The sequence below is a fragment of the Monodelphis domestica genome, chromosome 2 (genome assembly GCF_027887165.1).
Source record: "Monodelphis domestica isolate mMonDom1 chromosome 2, mMonDom1.pri, whole genome shotgun sequence".
NCBI lineage: Eukaryota > Metazoa > Chordata > Mammalia > Didelphimorphia > Didelphidae > Monodelphis > Monodelphis domestica.
Window position 1 is genome coordinate 136,641,224 of NC_077228.1, and position 16,302 is coordinate 136,657,525.

The 16,302-nt window shown below is 39.3% G+C and overlaps 1 protein-coding gene across 3 annotated transcripts in view; it reads right to left on the reverse strand.

The window, feature by feature from the left end:
- Positions 1-7,485, reverse strand: part of TMEM63A (transmembrane protein 63A) — a 46,778-nt gene extending 39,293 nt beyond the window's left edge. For 2 of the 3 annotated variants that reach the window (XM_007481494.3, XM_056816017.1), the window contains exon 1: positions 7,351-7,485. The gene's annotated coding sequence lies outside the window, so the exon portion shown is untranslated. Of the gene's footprint in view, positions 1-3,737; positions 3,913-7,350 lie in introns of those variants that run through there. The other variant, XM_056816016.1, reaches the window with a different exon arrangement.
- Between the last annotated feature and the right edge of the window lie 8,817 nt (positions 7,486-16,302).

Consider the following 16,302-nt stretch of genomic DNA (forward strand, 5'->3'; position numbering starts at 1 on the left):
TAGCAAGTTATCATGAGTATTATCCACTATGCTCAGGTGGGATTTATACCAGAAATGCAAGGATGGTTTAATATGAGGTAAACCATCCACATAATCAACCATATCAATAATCAAACTAGATGGGACATTGTACCCCAAAATTATAGAATTATTTCAGGCAAACTGTAAGCAGGAAAATTCCTTTGCTCCTTTACATCCTTATGACTAATAACCCCAAACATCTGATAATTCCATAAGACCCTGAGAGGATTACACTCCTTGGATTATCATTTAGATTTGAGATAAGACACACCGAGATACACCTTCAAGTGATGCCTTGATACCATTGGGCTGTATCCAAGACAGCTATCTGTCCCCTAAACTATGAAGGTCACCCCCTATGTCTTCAGGCAAACTTCCCCTCCCCCCCTGCATAACACTCTTAAGAGTTAGGTCTTCACTGATATAAAGAGTATAAAGTCCCCAGAATTGATGACCTCTAGGAGTAAGCTTTCCATCCATGCTGTCCTCCCAGCCAAATTCAACATGAGTTCTAAATTAATAAATTTTCCTTTTTATTTCTAAGTTTAGTTATGGAGTCTTGCATTCTTGCAAAGGGTACCTTTCCCAAATCCAGGGGATTCACCTCAAGCTCCCCACAACAAAACCAAGAGAGATCACATGGTTATCTCAATAGATGCAGAAAAGGCCTTTGACAAAATACACCACCCATTCCTATTGAAAACACTAGAAAGTATAGGAATAGAAGGGCCTTTCCTAAAAATAATAAACAGTATATAATCTAAAACCATCAGCAAGTATCATCTGCAATGGGGACAAGTTAGAAACCTTCCCAATGAGATCAGGAATGAAGCAAAGATGCCCATTATCACTTCTTTTATTCAATATTGTACTAGAAACGCTAGCAGTAGCAGTAAGAGAAGAAAAGAGAAATTGAAGGGATTAAAGTAGGCAATGAGGAGACCAAGCTATCACTCTTTGCAGATGATACAATGATATACTCAAAGAATCCTAGAAAATCAACTAAAAGGCTAGTGGAAATAATTAACAATTTTAGCAGAGTTGCAAGAAACAAAATAAACCCACATAAATCATCAGCATTTCTGTATATTTCCAACACAATTCAGCGGCAAGAGTTAGAAAGAAAAACTCCATTTTAACTTAGTCTAGACAATATAACATATTTAAGCATCTATCTACCAAGACAAACACAGGAATTATATGAACACAACTACAAAACACTTTTCCCACAATTATAACTAGATCTAAATAACTGGAAAAACATTAATTGCTTATGGATTGAATGAGCTAACATAATAAAAATGACAGTCCTACCCAAATTAATCTACTTATTCAGTGCCATACCTATCAAACTACCAAAATACTTTTTATAGAATTAGAAAAAAAATTATAACAGAGTTCATCTGGAAGAACAAGAGATCAAGAATATCAAGGAAAATGATGGGGAAAAAATGTGGATGGGGGCCTAACAGTACCAGATCTTAAACTGTACTCTAAAGCAGTGGTCATCAAAACAATATGGTACTGGCTAAGAGACAGAAATGTGGATCAATGGAATAGACTAAGGGTAAATGACCTCAGCAAGCTAGTATGTTTGATAAACCCAAAGATCCCTGCTTTTAGGACAAGAACTCTATTTAACAAAAACTGCTGGGAAAATTAGAAAACAGTATGGGAGAGATTAGGTTTAGATCAACATCTTACACCCTTGTACAAGATAAATTCAAAATGGGTAAATGACTTAAATATAAAAAGTGAAATCATAAATGAATAGATTAACATAGAATAGTATATCTGTCAGATCTGTGGGAAAGGAAGGCATTTAAGACCAAGCAAGAGAACATTACAAAATATAAAATGATTGATTTTGATTCTATAAAATTAAAAAGGTTCTGTTCAAACAAAACCAATGCAACCAAAATTAGAAGGAAAGCAACAATCTGGCATTTTTATAAGAAAACTCTCTGACAAAGCTTTAATTTCCCAAATATACAAGGAACTAAGTCAATTTACAAAAAACCAAGCCATTCCCCAATTGACAAATGGTCAAGGGACATGAATAGGCAGTTTTCACATGATGAAATCAAAACTATCAATACGCACATGAAAAAGTGTTTTAAATCCCTCCTGATTAGAGAAATGCAAATTAAAACAACTCTGAGGTACCAACTTACACCTAGCAGACTGGCCAATGTGACAGCAAAGGAAAGTGATAAATGTTGGAGGGGATGAGGCACAATTGGGATACTAATACGCTACTGGTGGAGTTGTGAATTGGTCCAACCATTCTGGAGGACAATTTGGATTTATGCCCAAAGGGCTATCCTTTGACCCAGCCATACCACTGTTGGGTTTGTATTCCAAAGAGATAAGGAAAAAGACTTGTACAAAAATATTTATAGCCACGCTCTTTGTGGTGGCAAAAAATTGGAAGATGAGAGGGTGTCCCATCAATTGAGGAAATGGCTGAACAATTTGTGGTATCTGACGGTGATGGAATATTATTGTGCTAAAAGGAATAATGAACAGGAGGATTTCTATGTCAACTGGAAAGACATCCAGGAATTAAAGCAGAACCAAGAGAACATTGTACACAGAATGATATATTATGGCACAATCGAATGTAATGGACTTTTCTACTAGCAGCAAAGCAATGACCCAGGACAATCCAGAGGAACTTAAGAGAAAGAACTATGGGAACTTTTAGTTCAGTAGGGATATGATTAGGATTTTGATATTAAAAGTTTACTCTACTGCAAATGTGAATAACATAGAAATAGGTTTTGAACAATGATACATGTATAACCCAGTGGAACTGCTTGTCAGCTCTGGGAGGGAAGAGGGAAGAGGGGGGAGGGGAAACATGAATAATGGAAAAATATTCTAAATTTAAAAAAAAGAGAGAGATGAGGCTGACTTTATATGCAATCAGTAAAGCCTCTAAGTTTCGTTTGAAGACTCAAGATACAAAATGCTAGCTATCTGCAGACAGAGGACCAGTGGACTCGAGTACAAAATGAAGCATGTTTTTTTTCCCCTATATTTTTCTTGCCTTTTTCTTTGGGGGGGGGGGGCACACAAAAGTATGTTTTACATGATTTCATATATATATATATGTGGGGTATTGTGTTTCTTGCCTTCTCAATAGGTAGAAGAGGGAGAGAATTAAGTTAAAATAAAGTTAAAATAAAAAACAACAAGGTTTACCTTTGATTGGTTTTATAGCCTGGATATCATTTCAAGACTTTGCAGCAAAATGTACCATATATCAAAGCTCATCAAAGTGTCAACTCTTTAGTTTTATCCTACAACTTCCAAGTTTGGTAGCCTGTCTAAATAATGGCATTCCTGGTTCTGACAAACTTGGCACAGGGCACACTGGTTCTCAATGGACAGCTTTCACTGACTTGCTGGCCTGCCATAACAACAATAACTAATATTTGTGTAGTGTTTAGTTTCTAAAACACTTTTTGCATTTTATCTTATCTAAACCTTACAAATACTCTGCGAGGGGAGCAGCACAGGTTAAGGTTAGGATAAGTTAGGGTAAAGCCCTGAAGATAAAACTCAGTCCATATGAGTCCTAGTTCTTGGGAAACCCAGAACCTTGGGTACATTTCTGTAACTTTTTACGTATAAGCTATCTTCCTGGTCAAAGCAGAGATTAGTACCATTCTTGTGTTTGCAGAGAACTCTATCCCAGAGCTTCAACTGACCTGATAGGAGATGGAGATGTAGTTGTTGTTGTTCAGTCATTTTCAGTCATATCTCTTCATGACTCCATTTGGAGTTTTCTTGGCAAAGATGCTAGTTTTCTATTTCCTTCTCCAGTTCATTTTACAGATGAGGAAGTTAAGTAAGGCAAACAGGATTAAATAACTAGTGGCATAACTAGTAAGTATCTGAGGCCAGATTTGAACTCAGGAAGATGAGTTCCTGACTGCAGCTTCAAATTCACTTAATCCATTATATGCATCCAGCCCCAGGGCATGCCACCAGGAAAGCAAGGCCTGCTTGAATATCTTGCTGCTGTACCATTTTCAAGCACTAGCAACCTGCCCCAGACCACTTTTTTCCCTCTTGTACTAGAAATAATGATCAACTCATTGCTAATATTTCTACTGGAAAAAGTTAATCATACCATGGCCCAGTGGTTCCACTCATTCTCCTTTCAAATCTCCAGACCAAAACTCCCTTCCATAATCACTTCTCTACCTTTGTGGTCTCCCCATTAGTAGAGTGTAAATTCCTTGAGGGCAGGGATTCAATCTTCTCCAATTTCAGTGTTCTACTCAATCTTCTGCTTTGTAGCCTCAGCACTTAACTTTTAGTTATCCCTTAACACTTAGCTGGTACAATTAATACCCATTCCTTCCTTCTTTCATATCCTTAGCACCTTATATGGTATATCCCAGGCACTTAATACTTATTGATTGAGTGTTGAAAACCTCAAACCAATGGGATTTAGGGTTTGAATCCCAGCTTGGCCATTACTATTTGTGTTACTTTAGACAAGTCACTTAATCTCTAGGAGCCTGTTTTCTCATCTGTAAAATGAGGACGTTGAAGGAAAACTAGGTAGCACAGTAGAATAAGTTCCAGGCCAACAGTCAAGAGGACCTAGGTTAAAATTTAGCCTCAGCCACTTCCTTGCTGTGTGATCCTGGGCAAGTCACTTAATCCCAACTGCCTACCCCTTACCACACTTCTACCTTAGAATGGACACTTAGAATATATTGATTCTAAGAAGGTACAGGTTTTTTTGTTTGTTTGTTTGTTTGTTTTAATGAGGGCATTGGACTAAATAACCTCTAAGGTTCCTTTTGGTTCTAAATCTATAATAACTTCATTCTATTGTACCTAGAAATAGCCTTTTTTTAAATAGTTAGGGCAATGTTTTTCATAGGTTTCCATCTGATCTCCACAATATTCTCGCATGAACAATCTCCGAGGAACAGAATTTAAGTAGCTTGACCCACATCACAGCTTGACCCACCAATTGGTGCTATATCCCTGCTGGCTCAATTCAATGTTTTCCCCAAGTATTACCATCTTCCTAAAATCTGAATCTAAAAACCTGGATTCCAGTCAAATCCAGTTGCTGACATCAACTTTACCAGAGTGCTAATTGCACATTTCAGATCCTTCTGGGGTCTGCATGGGTCCATTAGAAGGTGGTATACAGTATGGATTGAAGAAAAGGGTGCTGTATTGGGAATCAAGAGACCTGAATTTCTTTTTCAGCTCTGCCAGACTCACTGCTTGACCCTGGTAAGTCATCATTTCTTCTGACTCGAAATTTCCTCAACTAAAATAGAACCAGTAACCCTTGTTATATTCCCTCCCAGAGAAGCTAAATAGGGAGATATAGTTCAGAAGAGAGGTATCATAGAAACACAAAGGTATTTTTCCCCTGCATCCCCACCAAATTTAAAGATGATGGTTTAAGAGAACAATTAACTCCAAATAGCTCAGTCTTCTGGGGTGCTTAGGTGCCATCTTCCTAGACATCTTGGGACAGGGGATCCCAGGCTTCATCACTTAAGGAAACCTCCCTGGATTTGTTTGTTTGTTTCTTTACAAAAACTTCTCCAAGAAAGATCCCTGGAGGAGTAGAAGGTTAATTTCTGAAATCACCTACTTAAACAACCATCAATTGAATTGTATGCAAAAAGGAGCTGGGTCACCTGATGAGATTTTCTAATTTATGGGCAACTAGTAAGGGAAGAGAGGGAAATTTAAAAAAAAAACACTAATTCCTTTAAGCTGGAGAAACACTAAAACAAGGTCCTTAGGATCAATTCATGCTAGTGTTTAATTCCATTCTCTTGCATAAGAAACCTGATCCCCAAACCAAACTTGTTGGGGTGTACAATGGTACTTCCAAGAGAAAAGAAGACATAATTTCTGTTCTTGCCAATACCCACCCATAGAAAAATTTCTTCAGAAGTGGGGTTACTCCAGCCAAAAGACCCAATGAATTTCCTGTGCTGGGAAAGCCATTTTCATGAGATGCTTTCTGAACAAGAATCATTTCCTTTGGCTGTACTTTTGGAATCCTTCATTATCTCACTGATGCTTACCAACAAATTTCTGGTCACCCCAAGGAAAGATAGATATCCACTTTGGAGAATCTCTCAGCAGTCTGAGGCCTGAATCAGAACCTCCCCAACCTCCATCCACTACTTAATTCCTACTTGAGACTTGAAGCAGAAAGTCTGTAGTAGGCATCATTACTACCTTGTCCTTGGAGGGAGGCACCTCCTTAAGACTGAAATCACCAAAGTCACCTTAAGCTCTCTGATAACTTCAGCTTATCAAGTTCAGAAACCTTGGTAGATTTTGTTTCTCCACAAAAGCTTTCTTAGCCCCATTCCTCCCCTCCCCCATACCTCCAGCTTTTAGGTCCTAAAAGTTTTGGCTACTCAAGCAGCCAAACAGGTAACAGGTGGTTCAAATTCGGGTAACTTCTTTCTCCCTTCCTATGGCCCTTCTAATCTCCCAAAAGTCTTCATGCAATTTTAAGCAGTCAAAAGGCTTTGGGGGGATATTTTCTGTTTAAGTCTAGAGGCCGAGCACCACTGGGGAGCTCAGGTCTCTCAGTAAGCAGAATCAGACAACATTTATTAAATTAAGCCCTTACCCTGTGCCAGACACAGTACTAAATGCTAGAGATAAAAAGAAAAAACACCAACAGTCCCTGTTAAGAGGGTCGGGGGAAAAAGAGAGAAATCACGTAAATAAATAGGTAACTAAAAGATATGGAATAGATAGATAGATGACAGTTAACCTTAAAAGGGAGGGCTAGAAGTAGGAAATGCCCAATTGCAGCAGCTCCAAGATAGGCCAGGGGTGATTTCAGACGCCAACCCACAGGGAACTGGGAGGGAAAGGGGTACAATCATGGAGGTGGGAAGGATAGTGAGGGGAAAAGGGGAAGAGGAGGGATTAAGGGCAAAAGAAATGAGGCCGCGAGGTTTAGGGAAGAGAATACCTGTCGGGGTATAAGGAAGCCAGAGGAAGGGAAGAGAAGGGAGTTGATCTGCCCTGCCCCGAGTTTGGAATCACACTTCCTCTAGGGAGGCGCCTCCTTTGTCCCCTTCTTTAGTGGCTGGGGACTATGGATCCCCCCAACACAAACACACCGGCAGGACCACAGCAGAAGGCCTGGACATACCACGCCCGCCCCGGAACAGGACACTAGACGTGGCAGAGCTGGGGGACAGTGCCCCCTTGCCTGTTCAGCTCAGTCCATCGCACCCCGGAGCAGGCAGGCAGCCGCGGGGACGACGGTGGCGGCGGTGCCTCCCGGTCCCTGTTTCCCTTTACCTGTAGCAGTGGCTCTGGATTCGGCCCCAGCCCAGAGAGGTTGTAGAGCCTCACCTGGTCCGGCCCTGAGACTGTCGGACCACTGAAAAGTTGCAAAGTGAAACTCAAGCGCTTCCAGTGCACATGCGCAGACGCCCAATTTGGACTCCGCAAGCATTTAGCAGACTCGCCTCTAGCCCGGCTCGGAAGTTCAACTCATGCATCCACCTGCGTCCCTGAATTGAAGGTCCAGCTTTTATTCCTCCTGCTGCCACCTCCCTTCCTCAAACTCAACAGCTGAGGGCTTTGCTCCTCACTAGGCATGTCCGAGCTACAAAGAACCTTAGAGAAATCATCTAGTCCAAACAGCTCGTTTTACAGATGAGGAAACTGAAGCGGGTCCCAGATGGGAAATGACTTGGTCAAGGTCACAGAGGAAGTGTGCCAGGACAAAGGTTGCCCTTAGCCAGGAAACTCACACATGGTTCGGGGAACAGGAAATAAACTCACTTTATCCTCAATCCTAGACGAAATTTTCAGGGGGTGGGGGGAGCGGAAGGGTAGGGAAAAGGCAGGCACCTGGAGCTGAGGCCTGGATCAGGCATGGGGAGGGGCATCTCCCATCTGTTCTTTTGGCATCCTGTAAATCCCTGGAAAAATTATTGCCAAATAAAGTGAAAGTATGGGGGAAGATGGAAGCCAAGGCAGAGACATTGATGCAACTATAATATCAGAGTGAGAGGGATCTCAGTTGAAGCCAAAGCCCCCCATGTATTGTACTCTGCCTGCCGGGATGACTATATTGCCTTTATGACTCAAATTGCAATTGATCCTAGAACCACTTGTTACCCACCTGCTGACAGAGAAATAATGGTACAAAGAAACCTGACATTTTTGGACATGACCAATGAGAAGATTTATTTTGCTTGAATATGCATATTTGTAACAATGGCTTAGTTTTTCTTTTTCAGTAGGAGGAAAAATGAGAGAAAAACAATGCTTGGTCCTAATGATCTGATGGACTACAGTTTTCCAAAGCCTTGGAGTCAAAAAGACCTGAATTCAATCTTTTCCTTTAGTCCCACAGACTGTGATTATGGATAAATCATTTAAGTGGGGGAGGGAGAAGAAATTATAGAGGCACTTTGGAAATATTAACTCATTTAATCCTCACAACAACTCTGAGGCAAGTGCTATTATTATCCCCATTTTACATTTGGGGAAACTGAAAAAAAAACAGAAGTTAAATGACTTGCCTACTTACAGCTAGTAAGTGTCTGAGGTCAAATTTGAACTCAGGTCTTCCTGACTCCAGGCCCCAATACTCTATCTGTTTATTACCAATGTTAGTAAACCTAGATAACTTCTAAGAATGTTAAATTAGAAATAATACTACCTAGTATTTAGATAACTATTTTACAAATATTATCTGTTACCCCTCACAATATTCTAGGATGTAGGTGTAATAATAGGTCTTTTGATTATTCTCATTTTTGATGAGGAAATGGACAGATACGATAAGTGACTAGCTCAGGGTCACTCAACTAGTGTTGCAGTCTGGATTTGAGTCTGAGTTTGAACTCAGGTCTTCCTGACTCCTAGGTCCAAAGCTCTATCCAGCAATCTCATAGATCTAGAATAGGAAGGGAACCCAGAGGCCATTCAGTTTAACTCCTTTATTAAAAAAAAATGAGGAAACGGGCCCCTGTGGAGTTTTAGAGGCTTGCCCAAATTGGAACACTAATGTATTATTGGTGGAATTGTGAACTGATCCAACCATTCTGGAGGGCAATTTGAAACTATACCCCAAAAGCTATAAAACTATACATACCCTTTGATCCTATAATGCCACTACAAGGTTGGAGGTCCAAATCCCAAAGAGATAATTTTAAAATGGTAATAGAGCTACTCTTTTATTTATTTATTTATTATAGCTACTCTTTTTGTGGTGGCAAAGAATTGGAAATGAAGGGGATGTCCATCAATTGGGGAATGACTAAACAAATTGTGGTGTATAATGGTAATGGAATACTATTGGGCTATAAGAAATAAAAAGCAAGATGATTTTAGAAAAAGCTGGAAAGATCTGCAGGAACTGATGCAAAGTGAAATAAACAGACCTGGGAGAACATTGTACACAATGACAGCAATATTGGGTGATGATTATCTCTGAAAACTTGACTACTCTCAGCAATGCAATGATATGGGACAATCCTGAAAGACTTATGATGGGGAATGCTATCCACCTCCAAAGAACTGTTGAAGATATCATTCACATTAGTGTATTTCTGGTTTTATTTCAGGGTTTTAATTATATATGAATGTACTCTTACAACAATGACTGATATGAAAGTGTTTTGCATAACAATAATTTTTAATTAAAAAAAAGAGAGAAACTTGCCCAACATATCAAATAAGCTTCATAAGTGGAATTAGAAACCAAGTCTTTTGATTCTAGAATCAGTGTTCTTTCCATTATTGATGATCTTCATAGGTGATAGCAGTTTCTATACCAGGAGTTCCTCAACCTGGTGGAAAAAAAAGGAAAGAGGAAAGAAAGGGAGAGAGGAAGAAAGCAAGAAAGAAAAAGGAAGGAAGGAAGAGGAGGAGAAGATTTATCTAGTTGCATTGTACTAGATTCTGGCAATTGGCTATGTATCTTTAGCAATTGCATCCCTTGTTATATTTTGTCAAATCCTAATCCTGGATTACTCCCATCATTTACTTTCTTCAATATGGTTCATGTACTGCCCAAAGGAATTGGAGGAAATTATGGAATCATGAGAACTGGGTCCACTACAAATTGATGTAATTTAATCTCAGTTGGATCCCAGTGCTATAAAGCAATTGTTCTGCTCCTCCTAATTGATAACTGAGCCCATTTTATTCAGCAGCTACTCCCAACCCTTTCTCTCCTCAAGGCTTTCAAGTCACCTCTCATTCTGCTGAGGGTTTCACCTTATATGCAACTAAAAAAAAAGAAAACCTAAGCAGATTTCAATCTCCTTCTCAGCTCAGATGTCTCCAGGAAGGTGATCTTCCTAGTTGCTAGTGTCTTTGAGAGTAACATCCTTCCCCCAATCTACTTTCTATGTGTCTACCTAGCTATTTACATGTATTGGAGATTCACAATCTCCATTAAACTCCTTGAAGGCAATCACTCTTTTTACTTTCTATGGGCCTTTTTCAATTAGCATAGTGTACCTGACACATACTTAATAATTAACAAATGATTGATGATTGATGGAGAACAAAGTTCATATCCTATTTAAACATATCGAGACAGATTTAAATGATTTTAAGAAGAAATATAACCTTTTATTTTTGTCAGGAATCTATCCTATAAAGGGTTAAATATAAGATAGGGCCAGATCCAGAATTGAAATGTTCTCTACTTCAACCAGATTTTCAGTCACTGAAAGCTGCTAATCAGTATCTTGGAGTAATAAAGAAGCAAGAATGCCTTCTCTAGCCTAAATAAACACTATGACTCACACTCACATGTATGCATGGCTGTTTTTCAAATATTTGCAGGTTCTAAAATAAAATAGCATTTCATTTAAAAGCACCACTGAGTTTATAAGTTCTTTACTATCATATATTTTCTTAATGGTATAACCACTAGGTTTTTAATGTTGTTTGGTTTTATTTTTACATAAAAACAGTTTCTTCTACTTGAAACATTCAAGAAGTAATGGTTTATACTCTCTCCCCTATCTAGAAGGGGCTTCCTCTTTCCTATCTCTGTTTAAATTCCTCTCTTGAAGTTCAACTCAAGTAAGATTCATTCCATTAATTTCCTTGCCCTCTGGACAGTCACTAAAAGTGACTTCTCCCTCCTCAAGTTTCTTCAACTTTTGCTCATACTTCTTTTTACTTATCTCACTCTCCTTTGTATATCTGTTCTTTTGTATACATTTCTTATCCTGATGGAGGCTGAATTACAACCTCAACTAGTTGGTAAGATCCTTAAGTCCTGTTCTGAGTTTTCTATATCTTGGCATCTCAAGCACCTGTCACAGTGCTTACCCTATTGTAAGTATTAAATAAATGTTTTGTTGAATTGAATAAAATTGAAGTTGAGGATGCAAAATCTGTCTATCAAGTGCCGAGACAGTCATCAAACTTTTAAACACTTTATGTTTATTATTCCACCTTTCTTCCTCAGAGGTTAAAGTGCCCTCTAGGACTTAAATGTGATAGGAAAAAGGAAAGTGAGCTGGGCAGGGAATAAGCCAAGATGGAGGAGTGGATGAAAATATTGCTATATTTCCTTAAAGCCAGGAAGCCTGGAACTCACAGAGGCTATGTGACTCTGGGGCAAATCACTTAACCTCTAAGTATTCTAGGCTACTCTCTAAGACTATTTGCAGTGAAGGTACTGATCTACATTGGCAGAGGAAGTTTCCTCACCCAGGAATTCTATATATTGATTAACTAAATCTACTCTCTCTCTCTCTCTCTCTCTCTCTCTATATATATATATATATATATATATATATGTGCATAAACATTTATAAATATATATGGAGGTGTATGCATGCACACACAGAGAATAGGATATAGAAAGAGAACTGCATTGATGGGAGTTTCCTCTACACCAGTGATATCAGAGGTCTAGGTCAAATAAATATACAGAAGACTTAGAGAACTAGGTTTTGGGAGGAAGTAAGTTTCTGTAAAGATAACTACATTATTTTAAACTAACTGCTTTCTTTCATTATTATAATTATAATAATAATTATTATTATTTTTAAAAACCTTACCTTCCGTCTTGGAGTCAATACTGTGTATTGGCTCCAAGGCAGAAGAGTGGTAAGGGCTAGGCAATGGGGGTCAAGTGACTTGCCCAGGGTCACACAGCTGGGAAGTGTCTGAGGCCAGATTTGAACCTAGGACCTCCCATCTCTAGGCCTGGCTCTCAATTCACTGAGCTACCCAGCTGCCCCCTTTTCTTTCCTTATTGATGGGTTTCAGGAAATGACTCATCATAAAGATATTAAAGATGTATTCAAAAGCTGACTAATGATCAAAGTGTTCATGGATCAGAATTATGGATATATTTATATTTCACATGATTGATTTCTGGATCCTTAAATTGGATTGGGTTAAAATTGTGTTGAACTTAAAAATTAAGCCTCTATTATTATCTGCCGTCTGAAAGCTGGCAGACAAGTTGTAAAGGTCTTTTGGAATGTCAAAGACTTACATTTAACATCTGAAAAAGTGGTCAGACTCTGAAAAAGGTTTTGACCGGTTCCGGGAAGACAGAAATTTTTTCACTAGTTAGGAAAAAACTTGCAAATTATTCTTCCATGCTGCAAATCTATCTGGGTCTCTTGTCTGTTATTTACCATATGCATCTCCCCTCTTAAATTCCTTCCTATTTGTTTTCCCAGTCTTTGGCTCCCCTCCTAGGTGAAAGAACCCACGCAGGATTTTTGGAGAGATTGGACCTCTTCATTTGGGGCAGACAGCGGGCAGTGAGGGGTAGCAATAGGAACAAGACTCTCATACTCTGAAATCTTGTATTTCTTACCAGTTAGCACTAGTTAGACATCAACTGAAAATCTGTAGTTTTAGCATTTCTCAAGCATGAATTACAGAATCTGTATTGTTGATCAGTTAGTTCATCAATCACCTATCCTGGATCTGCAATGTTCTATACTAGTTACCAGCTTTGTGACTAATCTGTTAGTCACTCATATTGTTCAATATTTAGTTCAGAACTGTAAGACATAATTAGTTATCTATAGTGAGCCTCCAATGTACCACATCCACCCCCAATATTTTCATTCCAGAAGGTCAATGAAATTCTCCCACATTGACAAATGATGACAAGATGGACAATGGGGAACAAAGGGTCTGCACACTAGGGACTCTGGTGCTCCAGAAGAATCCCCCAAACCTGTGCATGCTTCTTATTCTCTAGGACATTCATGTTCAGTCCCAAAACACACCTCCACCTGAATTTGGCCATGCCCATTTTCCAGGGTTTTCAAGAGAGGTGAAGATTTCTCTGGAATGGGACTCTAATAAATATGCCAACCCTGATCCACAGAGAGCAGAATTTGCCACTCTACAGCTGGAATTGCTACTCCACACATAAAACTCTTACTGTACAGCTAGGGCTATTACTCCATTACCTGTTGGGCTACTCTATCACCCTGATTGCTGCTACTCCATCAGCCGGAGCGCTATGGAGCTGCTATTCCACACTTGGAGCTGCTACTCCCTACCTAGAAAACTGCAATTCCATCAGTTCCAGAGAGACTAATCTAATAGCCCTAAGGACAACTAACCAATTAGCTCCCAGACTATTTCAACAGCTATTACACCACCAAAAACCACTTCTTCAAATAAAATTTTTTTCTTACTTCTGGATTGAATGGAGTTGAGTCTCCCATTCTTGGGGTAAAACCCTACTACAAACTTCAGTGTGTTTCCCCCACAACATTTATTTTCCACTATCAGTAGAAAGAAATGATTACTGTTACAACAAGAGGTAGCATATATTTTGTAAATGAAACATGGAGTCAGCTATGTGTCCTGGACTGCTTACCAGTAGACTTGTAATCTCATTGACACAGGTTTGTTCCCTTCAGTAGTGCAATTCACAGGCCATACATACCCTCTTATTTAATGGGGCTCTTGTTCATGTTATACAGTTGTTGTTTTCCCATCAAGGACCACTCAACGTGTTGCAAAACGTACTCTAGTTCTCTTGATGTTGTATTGCTACCAATGGAGCAAGAGGTCTTGTCCAGTGATTTCTTTCTTGCTCTTGCCAAATGAGGAGCCCAACTCCTATTGCATCCTTCATGCTACTTGTCTTATGCAATTTGGGGTTGATAAAATGTTGGAGGCAGTTTCATAAAATAGTATCCTAATCAGCCAGTGAACCAATCAGCATTTGTCAAGTGCCTAGGGTCCAGGCTGTTCTAAGAGCTGAGGATACAAAGAAAGCCCCTCTTACCCCACCAAAGTCCCTGCTCTCAAGATTCCCACAGCCTAATGGTGGACACAACATGCATGCAAGTATGTACAAACAAGATATATAAAGAAAAAATTTGGAGTAGTCTCAGAAGGAAGGCACTAAGATCAAAGATGACTAGAAAAGGCTTCTTGCAGAAGGTGGGACTTAAAAGGAGGCTTGAAAGAATCCAGAAAAAGAAGAACATTCTAGGCATGGAGGAACAGCATATAATCCCTTCTCAAAAATCAATGGCTCTCCATTGCCTATAGAAAGACTATCATTAAAAACTCTCCACCTTTTGGCTCCAACTTATCTTTCCAGTCTTATTTCATTTTATCCTCTTTTATACAATCTTCATTTCAGCCAAAGTAGATGGCTAAAGCCATTTCATGAACTTATCCTGAACTGTCCACTCCATACCTTATTATAGGGGTTCCTACTGTGCAGTGAGACAAGACAGCGGATTGGTGGGACTGAAATAATGTAGTGTAGTTATTGCCAATGTCTAAAGTAAGGACTCAGCCTCATACCCTGAGAATGCCTATAGGCATCATAGAAAAGCAGGCTGGTATTTGTAGTTCAATGTGGTTCAGCCCATCAAGCTTTAGACTTGGAACAGGATGTGATCAGGCTTTATAGGAACTCAGTTGAACTGTGAGTTTAATCCCTCTTTCTTCTCCAGAGATTGGGGTAGAATAAGGGGAGATTATGCCCCATAGGTGTTGGGGAGAGATATGGATATATTTACTCTTGTTATACCTTTGAAGTAAATATTCCTTTGTAAAAATGAATCTAACTGCTAAGTAATTAAATGGGTCCTGGGTGCTGGGAACCCCTAGAATCAGAGGAACTCAACTGGTAGGAGCTTGAGCCAATGGTAGAGACTAAACACTCTCTAACACCCTTTAAGAGTCTCAGACAGGGGCAGAGATAGGTTGCCCAATGGATAGAGCACCAGGCCTGGAGTCAGGAAGATCTGGGTTCAAATCTGAATGAAGATACTTCCTAACTGTGTGAGCCTGGACAAATCACTTAACCCCAACTTCTTAGTCCTTGCTGCTCTTCTGTCTAAGAATTGATACTAAGACCGAAGGTAAGGATTTTTTTTAAAGAGTCCCAGAAAAGACCTTCATGAACTAATGCAGAGCAAAATAAGCAAAACTGGGAGAACTCTGTATGCAGTAACAGTGATATTGTACCATGGTCAACTGTGAATGACAGTAATACAAAGATCTGAGACAATTCTGAAAAACTTAAAACAAAAAATGCTATTCTCCTCCAGAGAAAGAACTGTTGGAATCAGATGCAGATCAAACCATACTAGTCTTAATATTAGTTTACTTATGGTTTTATTTGGAGGTTTGGGTTTTGTAGGAGTATTCTCTTATAACAATGATCAATATGGAAGTATGCTTCACATGAAAATACATTTATAACCCAGATCATATTGCTTACCATCTCCAAGAGGGGGGAAGGAAAGAAGGGGGGGAGGGACACAATTTAGATCTTATTTTAGAAAACCCATGCTGAAAATTATTATTACATATAATTGAGAAAGTAGAATATCTTTGAATTAAATACCATTTTTTAAAAGATTCCCAGACCTGATAGGCCTCTTGGTTAACTTGACATTCCTACTAGAGCTTGCCTTCCTGGGACATTCATCCAGGATGTGAGAGAAATCCTCACAAAACTTGTCAATGCTCCCCACTTCTGTTGGAGATAAATGATATAGTCAGAAGGAAGTTAGGAAGCATTGTTACCCATGATGAACTCCTGGGCATAAAACTGAAAATCTTCAGAGCCCAAGAGGCAGTCTTCTAATGCTGCCAATGAATGATAGATAAGTGCTTCAGACAAGAAAGTCAGAAGCAGGAAGGGAGTGGGACATAGCTACTTAATAAGATAGTGTCTGAAAATGGGGTTTGGAATGCTCGAGCACAATTTAAAACCTAAACTGCCAAGCTTTTGGCTAGGGGGGAGGCAGTGCAGCCAAA